This window comes from Simochromis diagramma, unplaced genomic scaffold (genome assembly GCF_900408965.1).
Source record: "Simochromis diagramma unplaced genomic scaffold, fSimDia1.1 OVJJ01000208.1, whole genome shotgun sequence".
NCBI classification, from domain to species: domain Eukaryota; kingdom Metazoa; phylum Chordata; class Actinopteri; order Cichliformes; family Cichlidae; genus Simochromis; species Simochromis diagramma.
In genome coordinates this window covers 3,930,001-3,941,073 of record NW_024386789.1, presented here as the reverse complement: position 1 = coordinate 3,941,073, position 11,073 = coordinate 3,930,001, and positions in this window count along the sequence as shown.

The following is an 11,073-nucleotide window of genomic DNA, read 5'->3' as shown; positions in this document are numbered from 1 at the left end:
AGTTACGGAAGCAACACATTAACAAGAGAATTCTGAGTAAAACCAAAGTTACTTTCCCTAGTAACTAGTTACTCTGAAAGTAACGAGTAACTTGAAGTAACTGAGTTACTTTTGATAGAAGTAACTAGTAATGTAACTAAGTTACTAACTTAAAGTAACTTACCCAACACTGCTTACAACATATGCAGGGAACACGACAGCAAAGCAAAGACATGTCTGTAACAGAGAAAAATACCATGAGTCACATGATGATAGAAAATGAATATAGGTTTTATCAAGAATCTCCAAAGTGATTTGGGGTCAAACCAAATGTTTTGTTCATGGCTGGCTGGTTATTTACTGCTTGTCTTGGTTTTGTTGTTTGTTATTGATCAGCGCAAATACTGCCATCTAGTCTGTTTTGGTTACAGTTATCGGCTCTAGTTTATTTTGACATGATCATACAATTAATATGATGTTTTTTAACATCACAATTACATTCAAACAACTATAACATGTATACAATGTTTTAAAGACGAATCACTCCTCAAGATTTTAAGAGCACAGTTGTTTGCTTGTCCCTTAACACTGACCTGTGAATCATTCGAGCATTAAAAGAGGCACCAAACTCAGGACATTAAACTGTGTTGTGTCAAATCATAACAGACAACTTAGCAAAGAACCAATTTTAAATTGCATCTTTAGGCACTCTGTTACCAGCAGCCTGTCACATTCCTTTAGGTAAATCTTTGCAAAATGCCAAACTTAACAGGTTGACAGGGGAAAATAGTGTTTTTACACCAACAAGGTGATTCCTAAACAACTTTTAGCTAAAAAGTGGTCAAAAGTTAGGAGTTAAGTAGGTGCAGTTAGGTCCTTAACAAGGAGAAAGAAACACAGCAAAGACCAGACACAGGACCTGAGAGGTGCATCTGGACCTTCAGTTGATCCATCTAATGTTCACTCATCAGAAAAGGTCTCAGTCGAAGGGCGACTCTCAAGAAGCCATTCTTAAGGAAGAGAAACAAGGGGGAAAGGCTGAGCTGTGCCAAATTACACTATAACCACATTGAAAATCAGTTGCAACTGCTCTGATGGAGTGAAGAACTGAAATTTTAACATTTTTCAAATTGCCTTAAAAATGTATGGAGGACGTCAGTAGAGAGGCAGAACAGTGAGTATTGCACTGTCACGGTTGGAGCTGCATTTCAGCTGGTGGTGCTGGAGATCTTGTCAAAATTGACAGAATTATGAAAATAGGAAAGTACAATTTTGATCCGCCATCCAATCAAATACAATCTAGAAAACATCTGATTGCAACATGGAGCATGACAGTGATCCCAATCCCAAACCGCCAATGCAGTAAAATCATACCTGGACAGAAAAACACACAATGGGACACTATTAGGCATGGATTGGCCTCCTCAGAGGTCGGACCTCAAAGTTACTAAAGCCCCGTGGGACCATCCTGATAGAAAACGTATCCAGACATCTCTGCTTATGCCTATATTTCCATGTTTCAGTAAATCACTGCCCCTAATTCCTATTTTCCCAGCTAAATATAAATAAATGAGGGTTGGCTTTTGCACAGTACTGTAGACAGAGAGTTTGGCTGACAAGGTCATAAACAGCTACTTCTTCACCATTTTATGTGTTTCTTTTAATATCACAATTTAGACATATAGGATCATCAAGAACTAATCCTCATTAATAACAGTTTTCGCACACAGCGAAAATATAGACCTCACTGCTCCTCCATCTACATACCTCAGAAGAAGCCAGATACTTTTATCTGTTTGAATGCTTCATCTGAAGCACTCATGAAATTTGCATTTAACAGTGTATCCTTTGAAGATTTCCTTGTGTTTGACATGAGAAAATCCAGAAAACTGAGCTCAGGGAACATGTTTTTGTCTTCACTATATGTTACAACTGTCATTCTCCTCATTCCTTACCACTTCTGCAAATGGTCACAGAGCATTGTTAAAAGAGAAAAAAAAAGACATGAAAGATGGTCCACTCTCTGTGACCCCCCCCCCCCCCCCCCAACCCAGACGACTGCCTTTCTCTCTGTGTGTCTTTCTCTCTTTCTCCTCACAGCCGCCTCTGCCTGTCCTAACATTCATTAAACTCGCACGACCTCCAGGTGGGGGAGTAGCCGGTGTGGCTGCACCACCTCCGGCGCATCTCTTGTCATCATGCTTGCAAGCGACTCATTTCTGTGGCTTAAAGAGCACGCACAGGTGAGCGTCTATCCAGTCGTCACTGTGAGCAGCAACTCTATATGTTACACAGGGGTCCTAATTAGGCTTGAGGGCTGGAGGAAAGCAATCCCTAGAACCGGCATCAGCCAGACTCTGATTAGACCCTGCTAGCAAAAACGGCTCTCTGGAGAATGCTGGCAGGTCAGATCTCTTCTTCTTCTTTCTCTCCCACACTTGCTCTCTCTCTCTCTCTCTCTCTCTCTCTCACACACACACACACACACACACACACACACACACACACACACACACACACACACACACACAGCTTTTCTTTTCCAACAGGAAATCTCCCAGGACCCAGTCCATGCAAATCACGAAATCCTTTGCATTTTGTAGCACTACGATGTGACCTATTTGCACTCGAGCTAATGGGGCGCTTGTTAAGCTTAATGAGTATTTGTTAAAACTGATGAGTGATCATGTTGATTAATATTTCTGTCTTGTTGCTGTAAAACAGAGAGTTTTCAAACAAATCATAAAGCAAGGTTATGTTTAATGTGGTGGGTGATCAAACAGTTGTTATTTTCCCCACCCTCTATAGCAGATTTCAAATCACTCCACCCCACCCCCCACCCCCCGCGGAGCTTCCTGGTAATTATTAAACACTCAAAATACCTGAAGGAGCTGAAGGGGTCGGTAAATACGTCAACGCGCTGTTGATAAGCACTAGTTATTGCTCAGACTAATAACAAGACTTCAAGGACAGGCGTAGACGCACCATGTTCTTTTTTATCTCCCGCTCTCCAAGGAGAGTTGTAGGAAGAGGCTTAGAGTATTTGCTGTAATAATTTGGTGATCTGATATTGATTAAGGCTAAAAGCAGCAGTGCTGTTTTTAATGTAGGGATGAAAATCTAAACAGGAACGCTTTCCTCTAATGCACCACAGAATAACTAGACAGAATTAAGACAGCGGGCTGAAGGCCAAGTATAAGCAGCGAAATGTCACAGTGATGTTCTTTGTGCAGATGCCATGTAATGTGGTTCGTCTCCTGCTGAAGCCACGGTTGCTTAATGTAGCTTCAAACATCCATCCCTTTGGATTTTTAATGAGTATGGAACTAAGAAGAGGGGAAGGATTATTTCCAAAGGAGTCCTCCCCCCTGAAACCTTAATATTGCAGTTGTTTTCATACGAAGCTGTTAGCCGTGCACGTGCACGCTCTGTTTAAGCTGCACTGAATTAAGGGTACGGATTCACACACAGCCGTCCTCGTCCTTTGCTCAGGATGTCCTCATGGGATGGAATGAGCTCCTTCGGTATCCGAGTGAGACAGCAGCTGACACTGCAGAGGCAGGGATTCAGCAGTGCGCCGCGTTCACTCCTAATGCTTCAGAATAGTTTAACTTCTGCAGCCGACAGGATGTCCCAGTGGTCGAACTCACCGGTGGCTTAGGAGCCAAATTAAAATGAAGTGCTGACAACTGTGGCACAGTCTCAAGTATGTAATGATATATGTTCTACAACTATTTGCAGACCAGTGTTTGAACTGCAGTCTGTGGAGATGACAAGGTAGGAGACCATTATAGAGGAAGCTATGGAAGTGAAGAATTTAAGTGTACTAAAAACAGACTTTCAAGTGACATGTAATTTAAATATGGGCTCTTGTCCGGGTGCACCAACTGCAATATGCGCAGATAAAATGAGAGACATTTTATCTGGCTTCACATTCTGATTTTTATTTTGCATCTCTGCTCGAATCAGCAGCCACCTGCACGGCCCCCTTTTTAACTCGTCTCCAGCAGGGAGTGAGAAGAAGATGACAAAGATGTGAGACAGCGTTGGGCGGGTGCCCTTTCAAGATTCAGATCAGTAAAATTCAGCAAAGTCCTCCAAATTAGAAACAGTTGTTTAGTGCCATCTCCCTGTTGTTGCATCCGTTTGTCAGGCGGGTTGAGAGCCTGTTTTCGGCGGAGTAGCTAAAGTGCGGCAGAAAGCTGATTAGATCGGAGCAGTAGTCAAACCCTCGGCGTCTCTCTCACCAGGAGATGTGTTCTAATTAGAGCTCGTGTCTCACTGAGGAGAATAACAAGTCTCATCCCAAGGCTGCCTCCAGATGAACCTCGCATCCACAGCAAAGCAAAACATCTCTGATGTATCAGCAAACCCCTGGACTTCCAGACCACACCTGAGTCGACATGCTGCACATGAGGATTTCAGTGGTGGGGAGGGGGTTACGACGAAGCCATGCAAAGCTGGAGCTCAGCAATGAAAGAAACCAAGTAGAGCGGGTCTGTGAGTAGGTTTTAAGGTCCAAACTGTTCTTTCAGGTAATAAATGTATTTCTAAACACTTTTCAGTGGGAAATAGGTAATTAAACCAGTGAAGATTTTCACTTCTCACAATGTAGAACGGTTGTTTTATACCTCATCGTTTCAGCATTTGATCGGCGTGAAAGGAGGGACCAGCTGAATCCTGGTGTGAGATTAGGAGATTCTGCATAAGCCTGCTCCATATGCACAGTTATTTCATTTTGCTGTGTGCATTAACCCCTGCACATATTGTGTATATAAAGGTACAACCAATTATGTTATGGAAAAGAAAAAGAAAACACAAACTAATTATATATTTTGAAGTGGTGTGTAATCCTCATGATTTTTCTATCATGCTGCTTTTCATAAAGTATTCTGTTTTGTTTTTTTAAATAATGAATTTTAAAAAACCAATTTATTTCAGCATCAAGTTTTTGATTATATTTCACATCATTCATGAAATTTGCATCTTAGTCACAGCTTAAATAAGTAAATCAGAGCAATATTTGATACAGATATGCTCATTTTGATCAGCAGCCCTCTTTAATCATCACAATACTTAACTTAAATGTTTGGCTTCTGAATGTAATCAAAGCAGCAGCACATAATCTTTAGTACTCTAAGAAATACTCGTACTGTGCTCTCCATCACAAAAAATGAAATTCTACTCCATCACACAGTAACACACACACACACACACACAAACTCAGGGCGGAGGATGGTCCAGACTCCCCGGGCGGCTTGTCTCAGATTGGATGTCAGATGCTAGAGACAGCTGCACTCATCACAGCTTTTATGAATACATTACCTTTTATGTTCATCCAAACACTAATTTATCTTCCTCTGAAAATCAAGCGGGACAGGCTTCCGCTCATTGGTCATCAGGAAAATTGCAACTTTCAGAAACTCTGCGGTGTGGAAGACAAATATCCACAGACAAAAATCACGGCAAATCTTTCAGCTGGGTGGTAATTCGAAGCTCGACTTTGACAGAGTATATGTGTGGATATTTGTGTGTTTGTAGCTGCGTATGTGGTGTTTATACTGCTGCTTTTTGCCTGCATTTTTTTTTTTTAAAAAGCAGAGATGGTTCGTAAAATATCAAAGTGTGTTATTTGCCTCCATGAAAACTCCCCAACATCAAAGACTTCCTCCGTCTCCCCCAAGAACCCAAAAAACCTCCAGGTTTTTTTTTACCCGTGCAGTCTCGCCTGTCTTCCATCTCAGCATTGCTCAAAAGGCAAAAGCCTCTAATGACACAAGAAGGAAGATGGAGAGACTGCTGCCAACAAAACAGGGAGAGAAAAAAAGGATCATCAACCAAACAGACACATTTTAGCTGATGATTGACATCCCTGCGTCTTTTTATTATTCCTGTGATGTTCGTCCAGACGCACTGTTGCCAGAAACTGTGGCCTCACACTTTGGCTGATGCAGCAATCTGGTGATATGCGCCTCTCTGCCTGCCAACCACCTGGCTGAAAAAAGCATAATCAACCTCTCAGTCAATCACTCCTCGCACAGCCAATGGTGTAGGATGGGTGTCAGAGGAAGCGTGGCAGACATGCGCTGGCTTTATGTCCAACTTTGACACTTCACACCTTGCTCTCCAGCATCCTGATGAGTCCCTCTGTATTAGAACGGCCTTGGGATTCCAGCTACCCACTGCCACGCATTATGTAGGAGAAATAAATGCTCTGCCTGTGGGATGAGGCTGCTGGGTCTCAGACATTTTACAGGTTGCGGTTTTAGCGACTGTATCGTCTTCCAGCTTCTTCCTTCATAAAGAGCACTCAACTGAATGTAAGTGAATTAATTACTCAAAGAAATCTGGGGGTAATTTACGCTAGAATTAAAACTATCTTGCAGTTAAGACTGAGCTGATAATGTGCGGAGCGATGATGGGGATTATATTTAGCAAGATTATTGTGCTGCATTAAAAAACTGCACATTAATCCTGTGCTGCTAGAGAAGGGTACAAAGATCACCAACCCTGACAGTTTGTGGAAGCTGTCTCTAGTCCAGAAACAACAGCAGAGTCTCTTTGGGTGTTAAAGTTGTTTTCAAGACACAACTCACTGCTTAGGGTTACGTAATTCAGCCTTAGATATCCCACAAGACGCATCATGTATATTGCATTGCCTAAAAAGCAGCTCGCTCGCTCTCCGATGCACTCAAGGCTTACTAGGTTTTTCATATCCGATTAAAGGAGAACTAAAGTACTCCATCACTGGGCTCAAGAGAAGAGAAATAACTGACACGCTCGCTGCTGAAACAAGTGAATGATTTAATTTGTTTCTCATTTGGCAGGGGGGGAAACAGCCCTACACTGAGAACACATTTGGTGAAGCATAGGTTGTTAAATTTTCACTTTATGATTATGAATTGATAAGGGTTGAGCAGAAAATGTAAAAAAGAGAAAATTTAACAGTTTCCATGCAGTTTGTTAGCATAGATAGACGTTTTTAAATGTGGACTGTGAGTCACACTGGTGTAAAAACAGAATGGTGCTATTTTTTTCTGATTTAGCAAGCTTGACTATGCAACACCCTCAACATCTGGATGATCAGTTCTGAACTGCAAAGCAGTTGCACAGGTTGCCTGGTGGAAGGCAACCTGTCTCCAAATTGCGATCTGATTTGGATGACTGCAGTCACTCTCAGACAGAGGAAGGTTTGTAAATAACTCTTGTCTAATTTATTGCAGACGAGTTGCCAAAATGCTGCAATCAGTCTGTGCTGGTGAGTATAACTCATCTATACTACATCTGCTTTACTATTAAAGCCAGGTTGGCAAGCACCCAGGTTTTCACAGGTAGATCGGCATCCTGCAGCAATCATGTCATTATTTGTGAAGGAATTTGAGGATTTTTGTTTCACATCAATGAGGTTCCAGCTGGACTCTAAATGTAAGTGTTTAACCTGAAATTCTGTTTAATAAAATGAATTGTTATGTTGACATGAACTGATTTGCAGTTTTGGCTGATTTATGACAGTGTTACCTCATTCAGTCTTAAACTGGCAGCAGACTGACTCCATCTTATTGCCACATGAACCAAAGTTGCTTTACAGACACCAACTGATTGTAAGTGGTCACAGATCTGGTCGCCATCTTTGAAGCAACCATTTCAAAGGTAGTAAAATTACAAGCTCATTGAACACAGTCCCATTAATTTTGGTCGTGTGGCAGTCTCCAACCACCGTTTTCTCCAGTGTGACTGTGACAACAAATAAAAAATCACAGCAGTGATGACAGTCCCTCTGGTTGATCCAATCTAGCACCGGCCTTAGGTATACAATAACAACATCTGTGCTAGGAACTCTATTTGAACTGCTCTGTCTTCCGCCCTTTTTCTTCCTGTTAAAAGCAAGTCGCCAAAGCGTTTGCTCATATGAGGTCATACAAGTGTTCAGATTTTCTCTGTTTTCTCTGCATTATTGTAGCGTCTTTACCATAAAATATAAAGCATCTTGATGCCACTGTTGTTGTTGTGATTTATAAATAAAACAGAATTTAAATCAATTGAATCGAATATTAAAATGAGCAAAGCATCATTTCAACAAAAGTGAAAAAAACAAAAGTGGTTTAAACCAACATTTCAAGGGTAATGCCAGTGGTTAGACAAAGAAGTTACATATTACAGTTTAGATCTGTTGTTAGTTTGAAGTCTTTTGGTCCTCTGAGTGTCTAGAAGGAAGTAGGACATGTTTTAGGGTGACCCTAACTGGCAATTGACAAGTTGCTCTCAAATGACTTTTTATAGTTATCTTTAAATCAGGTCCACCCCACACTCATGAACTCTGGTAACAATGAAAATGTTTGGCCTGAGGTTTGAAAAACAGGACATAGAAAATCACTGGTTGCCTTCCTGTTGGCTATTTTCAGAATCAGAATACTTTATTGATCCCTGGGGGAAATTATTTTTTGTTACAGTGCTCCATTATAAACCAACATTAAGACAAGACAGACAATACACTAACTAAGAATAGTACAATATATACATATATATACATACATACATACATAAGTCACTCATAAATAAATAGCTGAAAAAGAAACATGTGTAGTTGTAGCAGCAAACAGTGTGTTAAGTGGATGCGTTGTACAGGGAGATGGCCACAGGCAGGAAAGATTTCCTGTGTCGTTCAGTGGTGCTTTTCGGTACTCTCAGTCTCTCACTGAACGTGCTCCTGTGACTGACCAGCATGTCATGGAGTGGGTGGGAGGTGTTATCCAACATTGTCTTTATCTTGGACAGCATCCGCCTCTCCGACACCACCTTGAGGGAGTCCAGCTCCATCCCCACAACATTGCTGGCCTTATGGATTAGTTTATTGAGTCTGTTGGCATCTGCGACCCTCAGCCTGCTCCCCCAGCATGCAACAGCATAGAGGATCGCACTGGCCACAACAGACTCATAGAAAATCCTCAGCATTTTCCGGCACATGTTGAAGGACCTCAGTCGCCTCAAAAAATAGAGACGATTCTGGCCCTTCCTGTAAAGTGCTGTGGTGTTTTTAGCCCAGTCCAGTTTATTGTCAATGTGTACTCCAAAGTATTTATAGTCCTCCACAATGTCAACACTGACCCCCTGGATTGAAACAGGGGTCAAGTGTTTCCTGGTCTTCCTGAAGTCCACGATCAGTTCCTTGGTCTTTGCCACATTGAGCTGCAGATGATTCTGCTCACACCACGTGACAAAGGAGTCGACCACTCTGTCTCATCATCCCTGCTGATGCATCCAACCACCGCGCAGTCACCAGAAAACTTCTGAAGATGGCAGGTCTCTGTGCAGTGGCTGAAGTCTGTGGTGTAGAGGGTGAAGAGGAAGGGGGAGAGGACAGTCCCCTGTGGTGCCCCTGTGGTGCCCCTTTCATCTTTTATATACAGTTTATGAACTGACAGAGGGAAACCAAAAACACAAGAATAAATATGAGTTTCTTGCCTAAAGTTATTTACACATTTTAAATGTAGAAATGAAGAAATCTTGTGAATGAAACTAACTTGTGAGTGCCTTCATGTGACAATACTGGTTGAAAAGCTAAAAATGATTAAATTACATAAAAGGCTTTTTTCTTTTACAAAGAAAAGAAACCCTTTTAAACAATTCTCTGATCTATTAATACCAAGATATCTGACTTTAGGATTAATCAGTTTAGCTGCTACCACAGGCTTTTGAAAGCTTTTCACTTTTCTGCTGCATCTTTCTTTTCTGTCCTGTCAGAGGGGAACAATGCTGGGCAAGTTAAATGAGGCTGATTAAATACCCTAAATTATTGGATCAGATAGGAAATGAATAACTAAAAAGAAACATATCATTAATGTAAAAAGACAGAAAGAAAAGCTCATAATGCAACACAAATTAGCACTGTCCTGCATAATAAGGTCATACTGTAGAGAGGTATACAATATATATAGGTGTGTGTGTGTGTTTGTGTTAGCATATAACACACATTCCAATAGCAAGATTCTACTGGATGTATTATAGCACTGCAGCATCTTATGAATTTTAATACAAAACAATGGAACACCGACACAAACACGGCCACCAAAAATGAAAATCCAGTCAGATGTGTTTCACAGTGTTGCATGGCTGTTACACTTGGTTCTATTTGTTGTGTTGTATTATAGAGGTGTTTATAAGTGTGTGTGTGGCCACACTGAGTATTTCACCTTCAGCACAGTAGTCAATGCATCGATCCATCCAAGCAGCAAGCAGTGAAAAAGTGAAATCATGAGGCTCCCGTTCTTCTCCTGCTCCTGCGCGGGGACGCTGGAGCATTTGCAGCAGCATTAAGGATTAAATTTGGCCCCCAGAAGATACCGAGATTGGTTTGATCAATACAATTAGATTGCCTTTTTTACGACGCACCAAGCACATTAATGTAGCAAAAGCAAAACATGTAAACTAATTCAGCCTTGTGTTCAGAAGTCACGGAGGGTAATGTCACAGTTTGTGTGCTAAATCCTGATAAAAGTTGCTGAATTCTCCACCGAGGTCTTGCTAATGATGTTCTCTTGGAAGTGATACAATTGGCAAATGATTATTGATTTCGGCACTAGAAGAGCCTGGCTCCATTACAGAATGATCCTGTGCCGGGTTGCAGTCGGTGAATTTAATTACGTCCATACGTGCATTTAAATAGGAGAGCCTCTCATTGTCCTTTAGGGTTTCAAAAAAAAGAGAGAAAATATACACTTTCCTACAAGTGTATAAAATCTGCTGCATGTGGGGAGAAGCATGTTGTAGCCCCGTCACACCCCAGGCAATTTTTAAAATTTCATCAGTCTTCTGTCTGCACAAGAGGTGAGAAGTGAGCGGCAGAAAATGTAATCCCCAAAACTGATGACTGTTACACAAAATTACAAGAATAGAAAAGACAAAGAGGCAGCATTAACTCTTAATATGCCCAGCCTTGGGCCAAACTAATAAAACTGCAATTGAATCAGCTCTAAATAAATGATGGTGCTGTAGTTTAATAACATATCATCTGCCCCGCTGACAGCATTAGACCTGACACTCTTATATATCTTAATAATCCCACAAGTTCAGACTGAAGGGCATTTGTCAAGAGCA